The sequence below is a fragment of the Crocodylus siamensis genome, chromosome 3 (genome assembly GCF_052110815.1).
Source record: "Crocodylus siamensis isolate JL-2025a chromosome 3, ASM5211081v1, whole genome shotgun sequence".
Taxonomy (NCBI): domain Eukaryota; kingdom Metazoa; phylum Chordata; order Crocodylia; family Crocodylidae; genus Crocodylus; species Crocodylus siamensis.
Genome location: NC_143397.1, coordinates 208,041,443 through 208,063,156, shown reverse-complemented (window position 1 = coordinate 208,063,156; position 21,714 = coordinate 208,041,443). Strand labels below are relative to the sequence as shown.

Sequence of the window (21,714 nt, the reverse complement as noted above, 5' to 3'; positions counted from 1 at the left end):
TAAGGACCTTCACTATCATGGGACTAAATTAGTTTCCTAGAAGTTATTTCTATAAAGCAACTCTATTTTAGTGTGTCCCAATTAAGAAGAATATAGTGAAATATTTTACATTTACATAGTATCTCCCATCCCAAAGCACTTTGTAAATGTAAATCGTACAGACAGTACTCCACCCTTTGAACCTCTGTGAGCCTTTTGAGCTCAGAGGAGCAGCCATTGTATACGTAGCACTTTACAGCAGTTTCCCTCAAGGAACCGCCACTTATTACAAAATGAACTATCAGTTCTTTACTGTGCAGATGGAGCTTCCTATTTTAAGGTCTCAGTGGAAAGTTTCACCAAGTAAAGCATGTAGAACACCATTTATGTGTCTTAATCCATTTTCCTTGGCTTGAAACCTGTTTAGAGTAAACATTACATCAGTGGACCATCTTCTTCAATTGAATATATTATTTCAGTATCTTTTAATACCTATTTATAAGCCTACTTCAATTACTGTACAAACACTTCTGTTGAACATCCTATTTCACCTATTCCTTTGCAGAGGTCTTGGAGAACTGCCACCTTACTCAAGGTACTGTAGGCAGATAGTAGAGTTGTTTTGGGAGGGACAGTCATTCTCTCCTCTAGGATGCTGGTGTTTGTTCCACCTGGCTGCTGAGCTTATCTAAGAATAACCGGTTTCCATTTTCAAAATACAGTGCCCATTTATCTACTTAATTTCTCCTGTGAACTAGGTTAGTATTGTACCCGTTTTCTATATGGGGGAAAGAGAGCTGTTATGTGAATCTCAGAGTAAGTTTATCGTAGAGCCATACTCCCTGAAAACCATCTGGCCCCTACTGAAAGATGTTGGGATCAGGAACTTGTTATTTATTTAGAACAGCTCACTTGCGTTGGAGCATTTGGAATATTTCAGTTGGTATTTACATTTGCCTTCCATCAGAGTCAAGTTCCATTAAAACAATTAATTATTAATTACACATTTAATAGCATAGATTTAATGCAGCTCTGATTAGCATGGTAGGCTGTGACTGGGTGTTTATACATGAAGCTTTTCATTTTAATTCACTATAAAACTAATCATGAGTGAATAAATATCATGCATGAATTATTTCCAGGTCAATTTTGAAATGAACTTCTGAACTGCTCTAACACTTTGCATAGCAAAAAAAACATAACAAAAGCCTATTTTATTTGAATTGGGAGAAGCTAATGTAAGTGATCTTTTGGGGACTTTAGACTCAAGAAAGCAGCATAGGCTGGGCTATGCAGTGGGGCAATATATACCCAAAGGAAAGATTAGCTAGGACGAAGAGAAAGGGAGCAGGCATGAGAAATAGGCTTCTTGGTTAATGAGAAACCTACTGAAGCCAAATAGTAATCAAACTGATGACTTCAGAGACTTTCAGTTCAAATCCTAATCACCCCATAATGACTGTCTTTGCGACAGGTAAGCTTTGGTGGATGGTAGAGTTCTCTGGGGAAATACTTCATATATAAGCTCCTGGCTTGTAGATCCCAAAGTTGCATGTGACATCTCCAAGGGGCTGGAGAATAGGGTTGTGAAACCCTTCACGGTAGCTCTAGTTAGTAGGGACAGAGTATGACTAGGTCTATCCTATAATTTTTTTCAGTAATGAATGTGGGTTAAGGGAGTGATATTCATTTTTATGATGTTTCTATGTTGTCTAAAGCCCTAGTTGTACTAACAAGTACTTTAGCTGGCATAACTTATTTCACTCGACACTATAAACTGTATCTACACTAGGATTGTGCCAGGATGGAATGCTTTTGTAGTTTTGATGAGGTTCAGTCCACCTGCACAACACATGTTAGGTAGCAACTAAGGTCTCTCCATTTCATAGAAAGGCCTGTAGACACTAAAACCAATAGAGGTCTATAGAAATGTCTGTGAATGCCTGGGGACTTCAACAGAGAATGAGAATCCTGCCAGAATACTCTACTCTAGGGCCAGGTACAGACAGTGGTAAGTGCCCAGAAACCAATCTGTACCCATAACACAACAGAAGTTCAGTGCACACAGACTGGTTTAAAAATGGTGGAGCCTATGCTAAGATAGATCTGGATCAATGTACACGCAATCAATTTAAGTTCACTTGGTGCATCAAACTTCTGTTCTAGATCCCCTATTGATTCATGTTAGGTCACTGTCTGCATCCCAGGCACTTTTGTGGCCCCCCACTAGCCTCCCTCACAGGGAGTATTGCCAGCACTTGCCCCACTCTTAGCTGCTCCAGCTGAGTACCCAGTGAGCCCTGCTCCTGGGCTCTCACAGACCCAAAACTGCAAAGCTCTGTCCCCAGCCCTACCTCCTGCCTGCAGCGAGCTATCAGTTGCAGCCAGGCAACAGGGAGTGGAGGTGGAATGGAGGCTTCTGCCACATGGCCCCAAGAGCCAATCAAGCCACGTGGACCCAGGGGTGGCCTGGCCACTTGGTTGTGTCTGGCATTGTTTGGCAGCCCAGGGAGCCCGTGGGGTCTGTGGGGTGCAAGAGCACTCCCAAGCTTCAGGGGCCTGCTTGCCCCCACCACCAAAGGGCAAATGCGTGTTTGTATTTGCTCCCAAACTAACCTACGCTGCTTACAGAAATTCACGTGGGTTTGATCTATTCTGCCTCAGGCTTGTTGAATGTCTGGCCTAGGTCGCTTGATTCAAACCTGCTAAAGTAATGAAGACACAGGCCTCAATTAAATTCCATAACCTTTCCAAAGATGAAGAAGAATAAACCTACCTTCTGTCTGATCAGACCGAGGGGAAAAAGATTCCTGTACACACAGTTGTTGGAGAATAGGCTTGTGTGGCTTCACACATGCCACCATTTTCACAATGTAAGGGTGCAAGACCAGCTAAATGTGAGCTCTGCTTAATTTGTAGTTGTAAATAGTAGAACAGCAACAGTTTTATTTTAATACTTGGGTTCTACAGAAATACTTAGATTATATTATACAGATTAATATTCAGGTTATAGAAATTCCATTTAAATCGGGATACTGTAGAAAGTAACTCAATTTATGGTAGATTTAAAGAATTTCTCAGGCTTAGTGCATTGTTTGCTATTTATCTTTTTTGTAGCCTGTCTCAGTTAATACAGTTTATTTCATTTAGTAGTATAACTGAGCCGAACTCCATTAAAGTGAACATAATAGGCCCTGTTTTGATTAGCACTTGAGGCCACTTAGATAATGATGGCTAAAAATGTCTGTATTATATTATGGTCATTAGCACTAAGCTTGCCACAGGCTTTTCCCCTAAAAGCTCTAATAACCATTGTTAGGGGTGGAAGGGAATCCTTGCACATTTTTAGTGTCTTTGATGTGGTTTGTGACATCTGACCTAAAATATTTCTCTCAGAAATTACAGCTTCTGCTAATACTTAAAAGAAATCTGATTCTTGTTAGTCAGATTCATGGTCAGAAACAGTAGTTGTTGGCTAATTTTTTGCAAATTTTTAAAAATTAGGCTTTTGTGCCTTTTGTGTGTCATTTTGTTATGCAGAATTCAAGACGCGTCCAAATTCATGTCTTCTTACTCAAGCAATGTCCTGACTAGGGATTGAATCCAAAGTAATTTGCACTGTGCCTATATAAACTGTCTGACTAGTGCAATCCAAGACTGGGTCCTTTGATTATACTCTGAATGAAAGGAACAAAGCCTTACTAACCTCCCTTTACAGCACCCATATGCACTCAGAGAGTGAACTACTATGATACAGACCATGGACAGGCATTACATTTTTAGTTGCAAAAATGTTGTACTACATACAGGAACAGACATGCAAAGACCCCTGGCTGGAGCACTACAAGTTGTGACAAAGGCATTCACGGGTGTGCTTTCCAGCCAGGGGGTGGCTACTGACAACCTGCCTATGCTCCCTTCCCTGCTCCAATGGCTCTGACAGCCTGCTCCTCCCCAACTGCAGAGCCAGCAAGGTTCTGTGGCAGGGGAAGAGGAGCAGGCAGGCTGGCTGTCAGTGACTGAAGGTAGCCTCTGTCTCCACTGCCTGCTTCCCTCCCCTCTAGCAGGTCCAGGAGGAACTGAGGCAGGGACCCACAGCAGGGGATGGGGAACAGGCTAGCTGTCGGCAATCTGGGAGGAAGTAGGGAAGTAGTTGAGAGGGCCCCTGGTAGCACTGTGGTATACTGTACAGATGGTGTATGTAGCACTGCAAAATGTAACACTACAGAGAAGTTCCTGTTTCATTCAGGAATATTTTTATAATGCGTCTGCCATTGCTGAGATGCTACAAGGGCAGGGCACATCTGTGCATTCAAATTCTGGAGCATTGCAGGTGCAACATCTGTCCATGGCCATGCTAACAACTTTGCAGGGTATACAAATCTTTGGGGCCCGATTATTATCACTGTAGGAGCAGATGAATTTCTCAACTTGCTATACAAGCTTAGTTCAGACAGCATGGAAATGCATACTTATGCCCTTCCAGGATTTCAGCCTCATTACAAAAAAATGGAAACAGCAACAGGATAAAGATCAGGCCCCCAGTTCTGGTTGCTTCCAGGGTTCTTCTTCCAGCCTTAAATTTTCTCTCCTCTGAGATCTGCTCCTATTCTTAAATCCAGGTGGGGGTGGGATGGGGGTGTTACTTCTATCAGCAGAACATGCCAAATTCTTTTCCAGTATGAATACCACTTCTAGTAGGTGGCAGGTGTTTCAGGTTAACATTACCAGTCCATTACACCAGCATGACTACTCTGGAATTACTCTAGATAGACACCATTATAACTGAGATCAGAATCTAGCCCATAATCTGCACCCTAGCCTTATATGGACAAAGGGGAACACATCCACTGCACGGTATGAGAGCACTAAGATTATTTTTGATCTTGGGGCTACTGTTACTCAAAGCCCCAGGCCACTTGTTTCAATGAAAAATATCTCTAGTAGAAGTAAATCCCCATTTTGACTAAGATCTCTAAAAGAGAAGAGAGGAAAGCCCCCCACCCCCGCAAGAAAATGTGATAATGTGAAATGTGGCAGGTGTCATAATTGTTCTTTAACAGGTTAAAACAGTCTGGATGTATACCTCAGAAAAGGAGTCCATTTAGCTGTGCCTGTCCTGATTTTTTTTTTTTTAACAGAACTTCGCTACTGCTAGAGCAGTACCATTGTCTCTATCTGTGGTGAGAGCCCTGGTGCAGACAAAGTTGCCACAGCAGCTGACATGTTAGGTCTTTTTGGCCTAACCAAGAGATGTGGGTTAAAAAATGCCAGCAAACTAGTAGTGACACCTATAGTGTCATTGCGCACATACTAACACACTGCCAGAATATTATCGTGTACTTGGTTTTGTCAGTGGAAGAAAATTCTCACCCAACCCATTAGTCTGAACGAGACCTTAAAACCAAATGTTGTGGTAGCTGAGTTGGAGAATAAACCCTGGGATGGCAGGACATTGGCTGTAGCTTGGCCGTAAATATTCATTCAGTCACTGTGGAACTTGATTCATCCTTCTTAATAGTCTTCTGGCCATTCTGGTCTAGTCATGTCACTTTAGAATTAAAAAGGTACAATATGTTGATTAGGTATTTCATAGATTTCATAGACATTAGGGCTGGAAGGGACCTCGGGAGATCATCGAGTCCAGCCCCCTGCCCAAAGGGCAGGAAGTCAGCTGGGGTCATAGGATCCCAGCAAGATAAGCATCCAATTTACTCTTGAAGGTGTTCAATGTAGGCGCTTGAACCACCTCCGCTGGCAGACTGTTCCAGACCTTGGGGGCTCGAACAGTAAAGAAATTCTTTCTTATGTCCAGCCTGAAACGGTCTTGCAGGAGTTTGTGACTGTTCGACCTCGTCATCCCATGGGGCGCTCTGGTGAACAGATGTTCCCCCAGATCCTGCTGGTCACCCCTGATAAACTTATAGGTGGCCATCAGATCACCCCTGAGCCTGCGCTTTTCCAGGGTAAAGAGTCCCATGGCTCTCAGCCTGTCATCGTAAGATCTGTTTTCCTGACCTCTGATCATGCGCATGGCTCTCCTCTGGACTCTCTCAAGCTTCTCCACATCCTTTTTGAATTGTGGAGCCCAAAACTGGACGCAGTACTCCAGCTGCGGCCTCACCAAGGCCGAGTACAAGGGGAGAATGACGTCCCGGGGTTCTCGTCTGCCCATTTGCTGAGCTTGTCCAGGTCAGCCTGGATCACCCGCCTATCTTCTGGCGTGGATGCTTTGCCCCAAAGTTTGGTGTCATCGGCGAACTTGGCCAGTCCACTCCTGACTCCAATATCCACATTGTTAATGAATATGTTGAACAGTATGGGTCCCAGGACAGATCCTTGAGGGACCCCACTGGTCACAGGGCACCACGATGAGTGACTGCCATCAATCACAAGACACAAAAGAGTACCAGAGCTTAGAGAGAAATTTTCTACATTTTGCCTGTGAGGCAAAAATTCCAGATTCTTCCTTGGACTCCTGATAAGTCTCAGATCTTTAGTATTCTCTTTTTATCTCATTGATTTAGGCATTATGTGGCATCAAAATTGTGAGTAAAGTTTTGCAATGGTACAAAAGCATGGGCCTTTCCCTAAAGAGATTTCAACACAAGAAAAACCCAGCAATATTCCAGATAAGGAAGAGTTACTCCAAATAAAAATGTGATTCATATTACCATATTACTATATAAATTGTGCATTGTAATCTGGCCATAATTAAATTATTTGGAAACGACCAGTCTGTCACCTCTGGGCATGATGATTAATACCAGAGCCCTGGAACAAAGCCATCTGTGGTATACTAAATCAGCAAACTAAGATCTAAAAACTAATCCTTCCTTTCCTATGGACCATTAAATTAAAGGACTGGATTTAATGGAATCAATATGCCTCAGCGACATTCTTGATATTTCTAGCTGTTACTGTTTTTAAATCTTCTACCATAAATGGAAGTCTGATTTTAGATGCTTTTCTATAGGTTAATGATGGTAAGGTTGTTTTCATGATTTGTAATAAATGACAAATTGTTCATACTCTAAGGCACTACCTAAACCTTCACACTTCTGTCATCTTTCATTATGGGTATATAATGGATGTATTGACCATATTTTAACAATTTTTTAAACAAAGGAGCATCTAGATCCTCATATGCAAAGTTTTATTTCTGACTCTGGTTTTAGGAATAATCTTGTAACATTTAGTTAATAAAAATGGGCAGGAATTCTATGACAATAGACTTGAGATTAGCTGTGGGGTGTAAGAGATGCTCAAAACCAGAAAACAAGGCTGCCAGCTCTTCAGGCTTTGAAATCAGTGCCTGAGGTTTACTCTCGCTGAGCACCAACATCAAAGCCTGCTGGTCTACATCAGCAATTAGAGACAGTGAGAGAGCTTCCCAGGGATGTGGCTGTGTAAATCTTTACTGCAAAACTTCTTCTATGCTGAAATAAGACCTTAAGCCTAAAGACTTATAAAGATGTAAATCTTCAGACCTGAAGTCAGACATCCTCATATAAATACTTTCTGTACTGAAGTCAAACCTAGGGAGACATGTCTAACCTTCAGATAACACCATTTTGGTTCATGAGACTTTGGGTAATTGAGGTTTAATTATAGTCTCCAAAAACATAGCTCAAAGCATACAGCTTCACTAGGTATGGCTTATAGGTGATGTGAGGTGGTGTCAGAGTAAGAACTAAAGAGTAATATCAGCTAGAGTGCCGTGACAGCCTGGACTGGCTTGAGATCCTTTCAAAGCTCCCATACAATGCTAGCACTGCTAGGTGTGCAAACATGATTCACATGATAAACCCAGAGATTTCAAATTGGAATCCAGTGTTAAAAACATTCTGACATGTTGTGATCTAAGTTCTTTGCAATGGAAAAATTGTTCTATTATTTTTCTGTAGTCAAAAAACAAGTGAAAACTGTGAGCTGGTATTTTCTCAGGGGTGCCTTGATCCAAACAAGTTGAGAACCACTGAACTAGAAGCACCCGAAGTCTAATTCCAGCTATGCTTGTATGGGCTTAAATTTTTTGCATGTGCTTCTTCAAATATAGGAGAGGTTAATGTATTTAGCTAGCCTACAGGATTGTTTTGAGGCTTAATTAGTCAATATTTGCACAGCACTGTGAAAATGCTCAAGGAATGCCAATTATTAATTATAATTATCTCGTGAAGAAGATTTGCAGCCCAGGCTTCCATATTGATTTAGGTCACAAAGGTAAATATTTCAATGGATGTATCTTATTTAAATGCCGTACCAATGGCTTATCTTTTCTCTCTTTAAAGGATGATAAGGTACATTAGTTTACCCTTAGGAAAGATTGGGTCTGACTGTTTTTAGTAATGAGTTATGTACTTAGTCACAGTAGGTAAATTTACAAACCAAGCAGGGCACACACACTCAGAGATTGATTCTGCCTGTTCAGCAGATGGTCTTACACAATGTGAAGCAGTGCATGCCTGCTGAGACCTAAAGGAAAATTCTTAGTAACATTGCCATAAGCCTGTTAATACAATGATACGTTCTATTTTAAACTGCAGAGCTCCTGCTTTGTTTATAAGCTGTCTATTCCTGAAATATAAGAGATGTGTTTCAGTAAGGACTAACTCTCATTAAATTCCCACTGAAGACTGTCCTTTAAGCTTCAAACTATTTTCACAAAATTACAATGCTTAACATAGAGAACCACAAAATGTGGTGTGGTAGCACCTGATGTTTGAGAATGAAATGGCTGGCAAAGAAATAATTGTGGAAGTACTTTAGAAGGGGAAGAAGGAAAGTGATAGAAGAGATTTAAAAGATGGTAGAATTTCCCTGGCCCATGGTTCCACCCTGCGATCTAGCCTGGGAGATACCTTCTAAATCGGGGCAAGATGACATTGCACACTGTCTTTTTACCCTGGTTAAGTCTCATCCCTAGATGCATGCTATGACAATGGGTGGGCAAAAAAAGTTGGAAGCCCTATGTAAAAGCCTGGATGACTTTGAAGTATTGAGTAGCAAACCAGAGGTTTTAGGAGACGGATACAAAAGAACAGAAAGATAAACTGGGCATACTGTAGACTGAATATGCTCACCCTTGCCTTCATATTATGGTAAAAAACTCAGACCTTCTGCAACAACAGCAGATACTATCTGGTTACCTGTTTAATAACTGAATTCTTCCTCTTATCCTGGCCTTTTTGTAATCATTTTACTGTCCTCACTTTTATCATGCTCAGTAGTAATATGTTCTCCTGTGCACCAGATGTCCCATTTTTCCACATCATGGGCAGACTGTGAGTATTTTTTTCTGCATGCATTTTTTGGGTACATTTCATCTGTATGAACTAGGGGAAAATAAGAGCCATGATTTATTTGGGTCAGGAGCTGTTTTTGTTTTGGGGTTTTTTTTGAGGCATGGGTTATTTGCTAGCAAATAATTCCACACAAGGACTTGTTGTTGTTGTTGTTCTTTCATTTGGTTTCCTGGAAACGTATTCTCACATTCTTGGTTATTCCCACTATTTGAATAACCAGTCAGACTTCATGGTAAACCAAGTAATTTAACAAACACTCCAAACTAAGTTAGCCTTGCGCTCTCATCACATGCAGTGAGAAGGCTGAAAATCATATTCTTTAAGGCTAGGTACAGACATTACTCATAAACTGGTTTAAGTAATCAGAAACTGGTTTAAACCTGTAACAGAACAGATATTCAGTGCACATAAACCAGCTTCAAAATGGCTGAAACTGGTTTGAGAGAAACCTGGTTGAATGTAGCATCAGACTTAACTAATTCCAGTCCAATCAGTATATGCATTGTCCATCCCAGACCCCTTGCTGGTTAAAGATGAACCATACTCCCCCAGCATCCCAGCATGCTCTCTGGGCTGGGCAGGGCTCTCTGCTCCACAGCTGGCTCCACAGCTGGCCCTTCTTCTCTGCTCCCTGGCCAGAGCTCCGGTAAAGACTTGCAGGCACAGAGCATCTGCCTGGATTCTCCGTGCTAAAAAAGAATTATTTCCCCCTCCCCTCTGCTTTACACAGATACCTCAGCATTAGCTAGCATACCACATGGAGACAACAGGCAGGCAGGCTGTGGGAGACAACAGGCAGGCAGGCTTTTTGGAGCTAATCAACAGGTAGCTTAATGTTCTTCCTTGGAAGAGCTGTTTAAGAAGAGTGCTATTAATTAATGGAGAGAGGCTTTGTTTTCTTAATGGGTTGATAAACAATGAGTTAGGTGTGATAAACATTCCCTGCTTGGGGGTAGGGGGTGATAATAACAGCATCCTGCCAGGGCCTGCAAAAACTGGTACTTTTCTTAAAATCTCCCTTTGGATTGGTGTTTCATTAGGGCACCTTCACAAGCGGGAGCAACTTTGAGCACATTAATGTTGACATGCAGATAGCAGTTCTATCATGATGGTAATAAGACTTGGATATATCACAGTTAAACCATGACATGGTGATAAAAATGCAGGTACCACAACTAAGCTAATGCTGTCCCTGTTGATGCAAGCAGGGGGAAATTCAGTGTTGGTAGTACCAGGTTGGAATATTATAAGAAAAATGTCCAAGATGATGGCACCCCATCTGTCTGTGCAGATGCTTTTATTGCTCTCATCACTGTGGTATTTAAAAAGGTTTCAAAATCTAAAATGGATCTCAGTAACTGACAGTGAGTTTTTCAAAAACAACTAAGTAATAGAGGAGCATAAGTCAATGGACCAATGATGCACCATCTACTATCCTTTTTCTGACAATAGCCATCTTTGAAAGGGACGTAAAAATAAATGCAGTTTCCTTGTGATAGGCAGGTTTAAGGATAACATGATCCCGAGAAAGGTTCCTTTCTAACCTCTAACAGAGGCTAGGTTATGTCCTACAGTAAGAGAAGTTCTGTTCCTTTCAAAACTATTTTAATATTTGCTACTTTAATACATGATATTCTTGTTATATCTGTATTTTTTTAAATCCATTTTTGAATCCTATTCAGGGCTTTCTTTCAGTATCTTGTGACAATGTATTGTATTTGCTAATTGTGCCATATTAAAAATCAAAACCGTTTTGAAAAGCCCATTTCAGCTGGTTTGTTTAGGCCCCTCACAGTTCCTCTCATCCTTCCCTGTCCATTACCAAACTGCATAATTTGTATTATCTGCATCTTCATTAGCTCTCATCTCAGCCCTTTCCCAGAGCTCTAACTAATGCATTCAATGACAATTCCAGTACTAAACAGAGAAGGGAAGAAAAGAACAGTGAAAATAAATATGAATTGATTAGGAAAAGCAAACAAGTATTAACAAGACAGAAGCCAAAGTAATCAGTGAGCTTCTGTATTTCTACTAAATATTTTTCTAAAGTAATCATGTAAATGTCTTCTGTCATACAGTGGTCACAACAGACAATTCTGGAAAAAAATATTTCAGTAAAAATGTTGAGAGTGGATGAGAACTGTAGATTTGAATGATTTGGGAACTAATTAAATCCTGCATTACAGAAGAGTTAGATGTTCAGAAAGTACATAAGGTATAGGGAAACGGTGAGAAGAGGGAAGCTACAGTAGAGTAGCAGCAAAAGTTTGCCCTTTGGTGCAGGAGGAGGAGGTGCAGGGAGGAATGTATCTCAGGAATGAAGACAGACTTATTTAGCACTACAAAGTGAATGAAACTTATACAGAGAGACACAAGATTATCAAAGTAGAGGATTGTGTTCATGAAGGTCCTTGAAGACTGGAGGTATTTTTGTACAGTATGTGAAAGAGCTTCTAGAAATGTGTCATGTGATTATGTTTGTCTTTCTCCAGTTGAAAGAACGTGATGTCCTTGTCACCTCCAGTGTAATATTCTGTATTAGGGCTGTGTGAAGCTTCGATAGCCAATTCGATTCAGAGGAGATTTGGCCCAATTTGGTGACCGAATCTCCAAATCCGAATTGAATTGGGAGACCCATTAAAAATTCCGAATCGATTCAGAAAATATTCAGCACCAATTCAGAGATTCAGCCATAGACTAAACAGGCAGCAGTCCTTGACCACGCTGGACACAGCTGCCTCCAGCTGGTAATACTGTTATTGTGGGGGGAGGGGGGAGGGAAGGGGCATGGAAGGACAGATCAGTGCCCCCCACAGTGAGGGAGGGATTGGGGCTGCGGCTTGGACCTGAGCTGGGGCAAATGCTGCCCAGGGAGGAGGTGGGGCGGCTTGTGCTGCTGCGCACCACCAGTCTGGGAGCTCCTTGTGCGGCAGCTTGTCCAGCAGCTCTTGCTACTGCTCCCACCGGGTCTGAGAGGGCATGGGGTGGAGGTGTGTGGCCCAGGATCTGCAAGGGACAGGCAGGGCTGGGGCTGGACTGGATGAAAGGTGGAAGGCGCGGGAAGCAAGCGCTATGCACCCCCTGCCACTCGCCCATCTGTGAGACTGAGTCCCTGGGCTGCTTTCAGACAAGTGGTGCGCAGTGGCGGGAACTGGCCCAGCCTCCCTGCACCTCCCGGATGAGCAATGCCTTCACCCCAACTGGGCGAGTGGCAGCAGAGCATGCAGGGGGAGGAAGTGGGGAGTGTGTGCCTCCAGATCAGGGCAGGCGGTGGAGTAGGCGCTATGGGGGGCCTGCAGTGAATTTTCATGTGGCACATTCCCACCCCACGCCCTGCTGCCACTCGCCTATCCAGGGCGAAGCCACTGCTCATCCATGAGGCATGGGGAGGCCAGGCTAACTCCTGCCACCACATGCCATTTGTCTGGAGGCAACACAGGGGCTCGGTCTTGCGCCAGCCCCATGCTGGCTGAGCTAGCTCTGGGGGGGGCATAGCCCCCATTCCCAGCGCCTTCCGCTGCACAGCCCCAACCCTGCCTGCCCCGCACAGATCCTGGGGCACATGCCCCCACCCCATGCCCTCCTGAACCAGTGGCTGGAGTAGCGGCGAGAAACACCAGACAAGCCACCATATGAGCAGCTCCTGGACCAGGGGCGCGCAGCAGCATGAACCACGCCCCCACCCCCGGCCAGGGCTGCGCTCCAGGTGGCAAGCTCCTGCTGCTGGGCCGCACTCTGTGGGGTGGGCAGAGCCAGGGCTGCGTTCCTGCTGGGCAGCTTGTGCCAGCCCCAATCCCTCCCTTGCTGTGGGGGCGTTGATCTGCCCCCCCATGCCCCTCTGCCCACCACAATGGACTTACCAGCTAGAGGCAGCTGTGTCTAGTGTCAAGGACTGCTGCCTGTTTAGTCTATGGCCAAATGTCCAAAGTGGTGCCAAATCTTTGGATCCAATTAGGCCGAATCGAATCAGGACAGTGATTTGAATCAGTGAATCGAATCACTGTCCCTCCGAATTGGCTGAATCCAAATGGAATATTTGCCATTTCACACAGGCCTAGTCTATATTTATTATTGACTATATCAGTATTTCTTATTGTAGAACACAAAATTACTGGCTGTTTCTTCTCTGTGACCACCATTGTTGCACAGCTGTTTTTCCATCATCTGATCCATTTTGCCTCAGCCTTCTGTCCCTGGAGCATTGTGTATCCAATCTAGTGTTTCCTCAAACTTCAGTACCCTATGTTCTTGAGACTCATTTCTGCTGAGACCAACAAGAAAAACTGAAGACAGGTCAAAACAACAACAGGAATCCAAATGATTTGTTACCAACATGTGCTTTGTTGAGCTGCTCAACTATGCCATATTATATGGTACTTTGTCTTCCCTTCCCAAGCCCATCTGTAGTTTGCTACAGTCCTGTAGCAGCTCTTATGTTTAAATTACAATTAAGTCCATTGTTGCAGGGACTGTGTATTTGTTTGTTTGTGTAAGTGCCAAGTTTGGTAGGGTTGGGTGCTGGAGAAGTGCAAATAATATGAATGGGGTAGACAGAGGCAGAGATCTGTCATGCAGGGGAACTTCCTCAATGTTTTCCTAAAGAACAAACCATGATAAAATAACATCGCTGCCAAGAGCCAGGCAGAAGAGCAAACCTTGGCATTTTCAGTCAATTGGCTGTTAATCTACAAACTGAAAATTACAGGCTCTGGGCCAAATTCTGCCTTCAGGCAAATGTGTTTTGGCTCTTTCTTGAGCCCAAGAGAGCTGTATGTTCATCTGAGGCCAGAATTTAGTCCTGGTGCGTAAACGTTCTATTTGTACACATGTAGGCAACAAACTGTAGATTATAAAGCGTTAGTCTGTGACAGCTGGGTTAAAGATTTGTTTTAAGAAATAATTTCACATGTTATTCCTTCTGAAATTTGTTCCTGTCTCCACCTGTTTTCATACCATAGTTAATATGCATAGATCCACTCATGATCTAGCAAGGTGTCAGGAAGGATCCCAAGAAAAATGGCATGGATAATTCAGTTTATTAGAACTCTAAAATACATTTTCATATATAATTTTATGAAGAGCTTCTTTTACATAGTTTAGAAAAATAACACCCCAATTAAATCTGGAAGGAGAAAGCTGTTTTTGCATTAGGTGTGAAGATTTTCAAAATTAAATTAGTTGCAATTCATTAAATCTTATAATCACATTTGCTATGTGGCATTATAGGAGGGGAGTACAAACCCTCCTTGCCAATCATTCCCAAAGGGCCAAAAATTACCTTTCACTGCCTCAACCTGCTGGGACACAATTCAGAATTTATTTTACTCTCTTCACCAGAGGAAAGCAGGAAAATAGACTATATATAGTGTCAGAAAATAAAGCAAAAAACCCCCAACATTCAGTTTTATTTCCTTTTATAACACTGGTAGGAGGTCACACTAGTTAGGACTTGAAAGTAGTTCCTAACATATATTTCGCTAATTGAATTGATATTTTGGCATGCTTTTTGCTCCATCTTGTGTTCTCTATCCCAGTCTCGTAACATGGAATGAATGACATCACTATGCTATAACTTAAGAGCAAAATAAAAAGAAGTAAAGACAAAAATAAGGATCTTGCAATAAAGCCCATATCATATATGTCACAGGCCACCAAGCAACATTTCCTAACATGCATGTTAAAGATAGTTTATTTCTGGTAGCATCCACAACGTGCAGCTAGAAGCATTCCAGTCTTCAACTACAGACCCTTTATAATGTTTGAAAAGCAAAATTAACTGCTGAATCAGAACCTAGGAGTTACTTCCTCTCAATGTCATGTCTTTATCACTGAGCTAGTCATGCTACTTGCTTTCCTTCTAGCCCAGTCAGTGTATCTTGTTCTGTTGACTTCCTGACTTCCCAGTGTCCCATTGTCACCTGTAGGAATGGAAAACAATCTCACCCAGACTATTCTGTATCTTAAAGCTGAGAGCAGTCTCTTGGGCAGTTAGGAATGTGGGCTTGAGTCCTCTCAGGTTGAGGAAGGAGCCTGAAACCCAGTTTCCACTTCCACTAGGAGAATGCTGTAACTACTAGACTACTATAAAGAAGGTGACCAACAGTAGCAGTCAGTGAGGCATCTTCCCTCCAGGCTCTTAATTTTTGAGGCGATAATGGTGCCTGAGCTCTGACGATTCTTGAGAGTTCAGCCAAACACTTTGCTTAAGGATCCCTATTGGCTCAGTCTGTGCATCTCCTTTCTCACTGTCTGCTCAGTCTTGACTGTTGTTTGGAGGTACAAAGCTTTCTCTGTGAATGCCATAAAGACCTTGATGCCCAATCTGTAGCCTCCTGAAGTCTCCTTCAGTGAAAGGCTGATCTGCATGTGATCTTTAAACTCTCTGTGCTTCAGTTTTCCATTTAAAAAAGGGGTAAGTATATGCCAGTTCTCCCACCCCCGGTCTGTCCTGTCTGTTTTGATTATAAGCTCTGCGGGCCCCCTACACCTGCAAGTAAAAGCACAATGGAATCTAATGCATGATCCACACATTTGTGCCTCCTGCCATAACATATGTGCGTGGGATTGTGAATCAGATCCCATAACGCCTTATTGCTGGTGCGGGGGAGTGGGGGGTGGGGGAATCAGTTTTCGATATACAGTACTTACACTGTGTTTTTATTATTTTTCTCTACCTACTCAAACATCACTGGTCATTTTCAGTACCTTCATATTTGGTTGCCCAACCTGAGATCTGATATCAAGAAAATAGGTCTATGGTACTTTCTAAAAATAAGAACTCTTCAGTGATTTTTCCTAGGATGCAAAATCATTAGTCAATTTGTGAACCTAAATGTTTCTTAAGGGTATGGACAAATAGAGAAGGAGAATGTCTTTGTCTTTTTTTCCACTGCTGCAGAGAAGAGGATGTGGACTGGTGGCTTGAAGTTGCAGCACAGTAGGTTTAGATTGGCTATCAGGAAAAACTTCCCCATGGTGTTAGAACAGCGAGGCAGTGGAATAGAGTGTCGAGGGAGACTGTGGAATCCCCAGCAGTGGAGGGTTTTAAGAAGAGGTTGGAAAAGCATTGGTCAGGGATTCTAGAAATAGCTGTGCCTGGAGTGCTCTGTAAACTGCAGCAGACAGATTTCTGGGAGATAACGCAAAGAGCTCTGTTTCCTAAAGCAGGTGGATATTGGAGAGGAGCGGGAGAATAAGACAGAGCTCCACAATTGCCTTAGTTGTGAAAGAAGGTTAAAAGAGCCAGAGTAATTTTATGGAAGGGACACAGACAGGGGATTCTGGCTGTACAGTAGAAGCGCGCGATGTGGCATTATGCTTGCTGTCACCAGGTTGCACTGAAAAATGGAGAGTGTTTGTTTTTTCCCACGCGTCTAGGATTTGGTGGTTACCACATGGGGCCAGGAAGGAAATATTTTCCCCCTCTTGTTGCTGCAGGTGTCTGGACCGTTTTTTTTCACTTTTCTCAGAAGCATAGGATTTTGGCTGCCATTAAGGCTGGGAACTTTGACTGAGGTGTGCCAGTGCTGCTTCTGGGCCTAAAACTCAGAGGTTCTGAGCTACTGTTTTGCTTCTCAGCTCAAGGCAAAACTGATTCCCAGTTTGGGATCAGGGAGGAGTATTAATCCATGGTCATGTGGTATGGACTGTGAGGGTTTTTGCCTTCCTCTGTAGCAGGGGGTCATGGCCCTCTTCTCAGGACCCCATGAGTGCATTTTAACTGCCCTTGCTGCAGCAGGATGCTGACTGCTGTTGTCCCCTTGCTTCATTGCTAGCAAGTTAGAGTGCTTTTGGTGTTTTCAGGCAATATACCTTATAGTCGAGGATCCTGGTTTTCCCTAGTAAAAAAATTGCAAAATCGTCTTATAAAAACCCCAAAATCCATTATTAAAATGAAAGGCCCCCCACAGCCCGCCTCAGCCCTGCTGCTGCCCCCCCAGCCCTGCTGGAGGAAGCCTCCAGTTGCCAGGGCTATGGGGCCAGGGACCTGGGTCAGCAGCCCTGTCCCTGGCAGGCGGCAGCAGCAGCTTCTGCAGCAGAGCAAAGCCCAGCTCCTCCCCTCCCCCAGCGCTGCCTGCTGCCTGCCTACTGGATCAGGCAGTGGGGGAGGGGGCAGTGCCACACCACAGTGCATGTTCCCAGGGAGCAGGGGGGACCCATGCCCCCCAGATTTGTATGCAGAGTAAGTGTGCACCTTGGGCTTGGGCTCCTGCCCTCCCCCGGGGCCTCTGCAGCCCAGTGGGTGTGACCCAGTGTTGCAAGGAACAGCGGGACCACATGGGGATCTCCTTGCTGCTGCAAGCTCCATGCTGCCCTGGTGACATGTCCCCTGTGCGTGCAGCAGCAGCGAGAGGCACAACCCCACACTGCTGCCTCTGCACGCACAGGGACACGTCGCCAGTGCCATGCAGAGCTCGCAGCAGCAAGCAGCTTCCCCATGCAGCACAACAATCCTGTAAATTTAGGACCTGCTATTATTCCTTGGTGGTCTCCAGAATATAGACACTCAGAGACTGGCCCACTGATATTTGGTAGCAGCCCAGGTCATCCTGGAGGATGATATTTGTCAGGAGAATAAAGGTCTGTTTCCAGAATAGATGAAATTGCTAGGTGGTTTCTTACAGCTTAACAAATGTAGGGAATTATTTTTAAATGTAGCAAAGAGCATAGCATTGAGTTGATTTAAACCCCAGTATGTTCAATTAAAGATGTATTACTGACTCACGTACCATCATGTTTTAAAGAGGTTTTAAGGTGTCTTAAGAACCTTGATTCCACTGAAGACAAGTCTTTTTAAGAGACAGCATTACATGAATCTGTGCTTTTGGATTTAGGAAAGGTGTACCATTTATGTGTTCTCAACATATTTTTATACCAGTGCACAAGACAGCATTGATTGATCTACTTTATCTTTCTCACACAGCACAGAGTACACAAAGATAAAAAGTTAAGTGGGTGTAGCAGAGGTTATGTATAGCAATGTGCTATTGCAAATAGATTATATTTAGTAACAAATAACTGGTTTTCCTGGAACTAAGAGCTATCAGAAATACTAATGTCAGAACTGGAAAAGATTTCACAAAGAGACTGGTGTCCCTATATGCTTTAAAGCATGAGATAATACCAGTATAATTATCTCATTGAAGCCAGAAAACAACATGGGCTATTGTGGGGGTGTGGGAAGGAAGAACATTATACTCTAACTAAGCTATAATATTTGACATGGTCACTCATCAGATAATGCTTTGTTCCCTTAACACTGGTTACTCATTATCTGGCTGGTAATGGCTGGAGAAAACAATGTGTGTGAGAGCTATTATAAACTCTCTGATACAGCCTTCACTGTCAATTTGCTTTTGAACAGTTTGGCCTCTACCATCTTATCCAGGCCAAGCTGGTAAACTGCAGCTGAAAAAGAGTGATCCATGTCACTTCCTCAGATTGATTGATTTATTATGGGGGAAGTTTGGGGTTGTGGATAATTAACTAAATTGCTTCATTTAAAATAACTGAGGAGGTAAGAATAACTAAGACTACTTCCTGATATCACGGTGAGCATATAATATTAATTACTGTTTATCCAGTGCTTTAAGCCTTATATGAACCAGTAAGTGCTATTTGAGTAGTTACTGTGCTTGAACTGTGTAACATAAATAGAAATCAATATATTTAGGACCAGATTCTCCAAGTTACATGCATGTAATGGCACACATCTATGCATACTTGATTTATGTGCACAAATATTGGATCCAATGAGTATATACACATCAGCTATCTACATGTGCAATCACATGACTGATTGGTGCCTCCTGAATCTGGGGGGGCACCCACAGAAGCCACCAACCCTGTCAGGTGGTGCCAGCCCTACCGACAGCATCAGTGTTGGTCATCGGGGGGGCACTGGCCCCATCAGGGGAGCCACATGCACCCCCGTGCATCCCTTACCAGTTGACTATATGCAATCATATACATAAATGGCACTTGGCTGATGTCTAGATTTTATAAGGAAGGTCTGGGCAACTATGTACTTGTACTTGTGTATATCTTCATTTGAAACTCCAAATTTAACAGTCCCACTATAAGGCCTCAGGGGTGACAGGCTCAGTGTCCTGTTACTCTGTAAGTTTCTTCATTCATTTCCCTGAGATCTCTCACCCACAAAGCATGCCTCTAAATCCACACCTGTAATTTAGTTTTGGAAAAATAATCAATTTATGGGGGGAGGGTTCACTTTTTTGGTTTTCCTTTGCCAAAGGGGAAAATGGAGATGAATGCCAACAGACAGGTAAACAGAGAGCTCTGACAACATTGAAGATAGAAATAGGCAACATAAACTGAACTGGCAAACAAATGGTAACTAGTGAAGAAACTAAAAGAGAATGACAAGGCCAGAGCAGTAAGGAGAATAATGATTTTGTCAAGAGTGTCTTGACGGGACTGCAATGAGAAGCACTGTGGGAAGGTGAGAGGTGAGGAAACCAGATGATTCATCTGACAAACTGAGAGGTACCTAAGGTGGAGACAACCACACTAGATTTGGGGCTGAAGAGGATGTAGCCGCAGGGAGAGAAGTTACAGGATAACAAGCACTGATGTGGTAAGAGTCTGGATGTGAGGGGAAACTGATGGACCTGGGCAGGAGGAATGGTGGTGAAGAAAGAGGGAGAGAATCTGGCAAGAAAAAAAAGAGTTCAGCTGTGAGAAGGTTGACCTTCAGGCAACTTTCTGAAATACTTCATGGGAAATTATGAAGACAAATGTGTTAGAAGATGGGAGGCACCGGTGAACCCAAAGAAATAGGTACAATTGGTATTTGAAATGGTAGGAATGAGTGGAATTACCAAGGGAAGTGTGTGGAATGAAAAGTGCAGTGGACCTAGAAGAAGCTCAGGGGGGTCTTTGACAGAGGAGAAAAAAGTGACCTTAAGTACATTAGGAAAAGCATGTAAGATAAAACTTGGTAAGCTCTGTACAGCAGAAGTCCAAGGAGGAATTACTGACAATGACAAGGACTGTGGAAAGAGTGATAGAAAAGGGCCATTAACTAAACTGTCAGAAAGGTCACTTGAGTTAAAGCAGTTTCAGTGAAGTGAGGTGGCTGAAGAGCAGTCAGGAGATGAGTTCGGAGAACTAAAGGACGGATTCTGGGCCACACAAAGAATGTGGGGTTTTTTGGTTTGTTTGTTTTTTTAATTATTATTTGAGAGAGTGGACATGGAAGCACAGGAGAGAAAGGTGAGGTAGTAGTTAGACAAGTATGCTTTTTTCCCCTAAAAAAATTGGATTACAAGCTCATTTTTAAATACGGAGAAATAGCAAGAAGGCAGAGAAAAGTAAAGGGTAGGGAAAGGAAGGGATGTGAGGGGTATAATTTAACCCAGCATAATAGAGCAGCAGTTTCTAATATATTTAAGGTCTAGGTCAGTGGAGTGTGTGTGTGTCGATGTGGAGGGGAGGGAGTTAGTATTTATCTTATGCATACTTTCACCTTAAATTCATGGCTCATTTATTTTGGTGTCAAAGAACAGCATGACAGTAGAAATGTAATTTACATTGCTTTTGCAAAGACAGTTCTTACATGTCATTGAGCATTGTAAATTTGATTTGAATTTTAAATAGAATAGGCCTGCTGAATCCTAATAAATAGAGCAGCTGTTTGTCATCAGTGACATGCCCCATCTTTCAGGAGGTTCTTGTTCTTTATATTATTTTTTTTTGCATGCTCCCTCATTAGATTATCCATAGAATCATTAGATTTCTGAGACAGTACAAATATCCAAATTCATACTGTGATCAGTACATCTTGGTAGGTCAGCATTTACTGAGGAAAAGGCCAATTTTGAATTCTTCTGTAATGCCACAGATACCAAAGAGACTGGCTTTTTGTTTTGTTCTGCTTTTTAGATATTTAAAGGCTCAAGTAATCATAAATTACTACTGATTTGGGGCACTTCAATTTCAGGGCCCAATTTGGAGCATCCCAAGAATAGAAACCAGAACTAAAGTCTCCTTACTCTAACCAGTAGCCTGTGATGTAAAAGGTAAGGATGTTCCCTGTCTTAAAATTCATCATCCCTGATCAGGTAGGCTTCTTGCAATGGTAGAGGAATCTGGGCTCTGGACAGATAGGGCACCTAATGTGCAGCTTTGACTCGGACACCAAAGCTTTCTTGATGGAGGAGTGCAAACATGCCTGTAAACTTAGTGTTTTGGTTAACTAGCCAGTTCCCCATTCAGTGTTCAGGTCCATTTGGTTGCCCATTGAAGGCACCCAACTCTCTCCATTGACTATGTAGGGAGCCTAGGCAACTAGTCCTGTTTCTTTGAATCAGGGGCATAAGGTCTAATTTTTAAGCATTCCAAAGCCTGAATTGGAGTTACCTGAAGAGCCACCCCAGATCTTTCCCTCAGGCCTTAATCTTCTATTTTT

General features: G+C 42.9%; 1 protein-coding gene across 5 annotated transcripts in view; it reads left to right on the top strand.

Moving 5' to 3' along the window:
- PAG1 (phosphoprotein membrane anchor with glycosphingolipid microdomains 1) overlaps positions 1–21,714 on the top strand; it is a 182,241-nt gene that overhangs the window by 109,041 nt on the left and 51,486 nt on the right. Inside the window, exon 5 of one of the 5 annotated variants that reach the window (XM_090040235.1) lies at positions 21,247–21,325. The exons of the other annotated variants lie outside the window; for them this stretch is intronic. The gene's annotated coding sequence lies outside the window, so the exon portion shown is untranslated. The remainder of the gene's footprint in view (positions 1–21,246; positions 21,326–21,714) is intronic. 5 annotated transcript variants of the gene reach the window in all.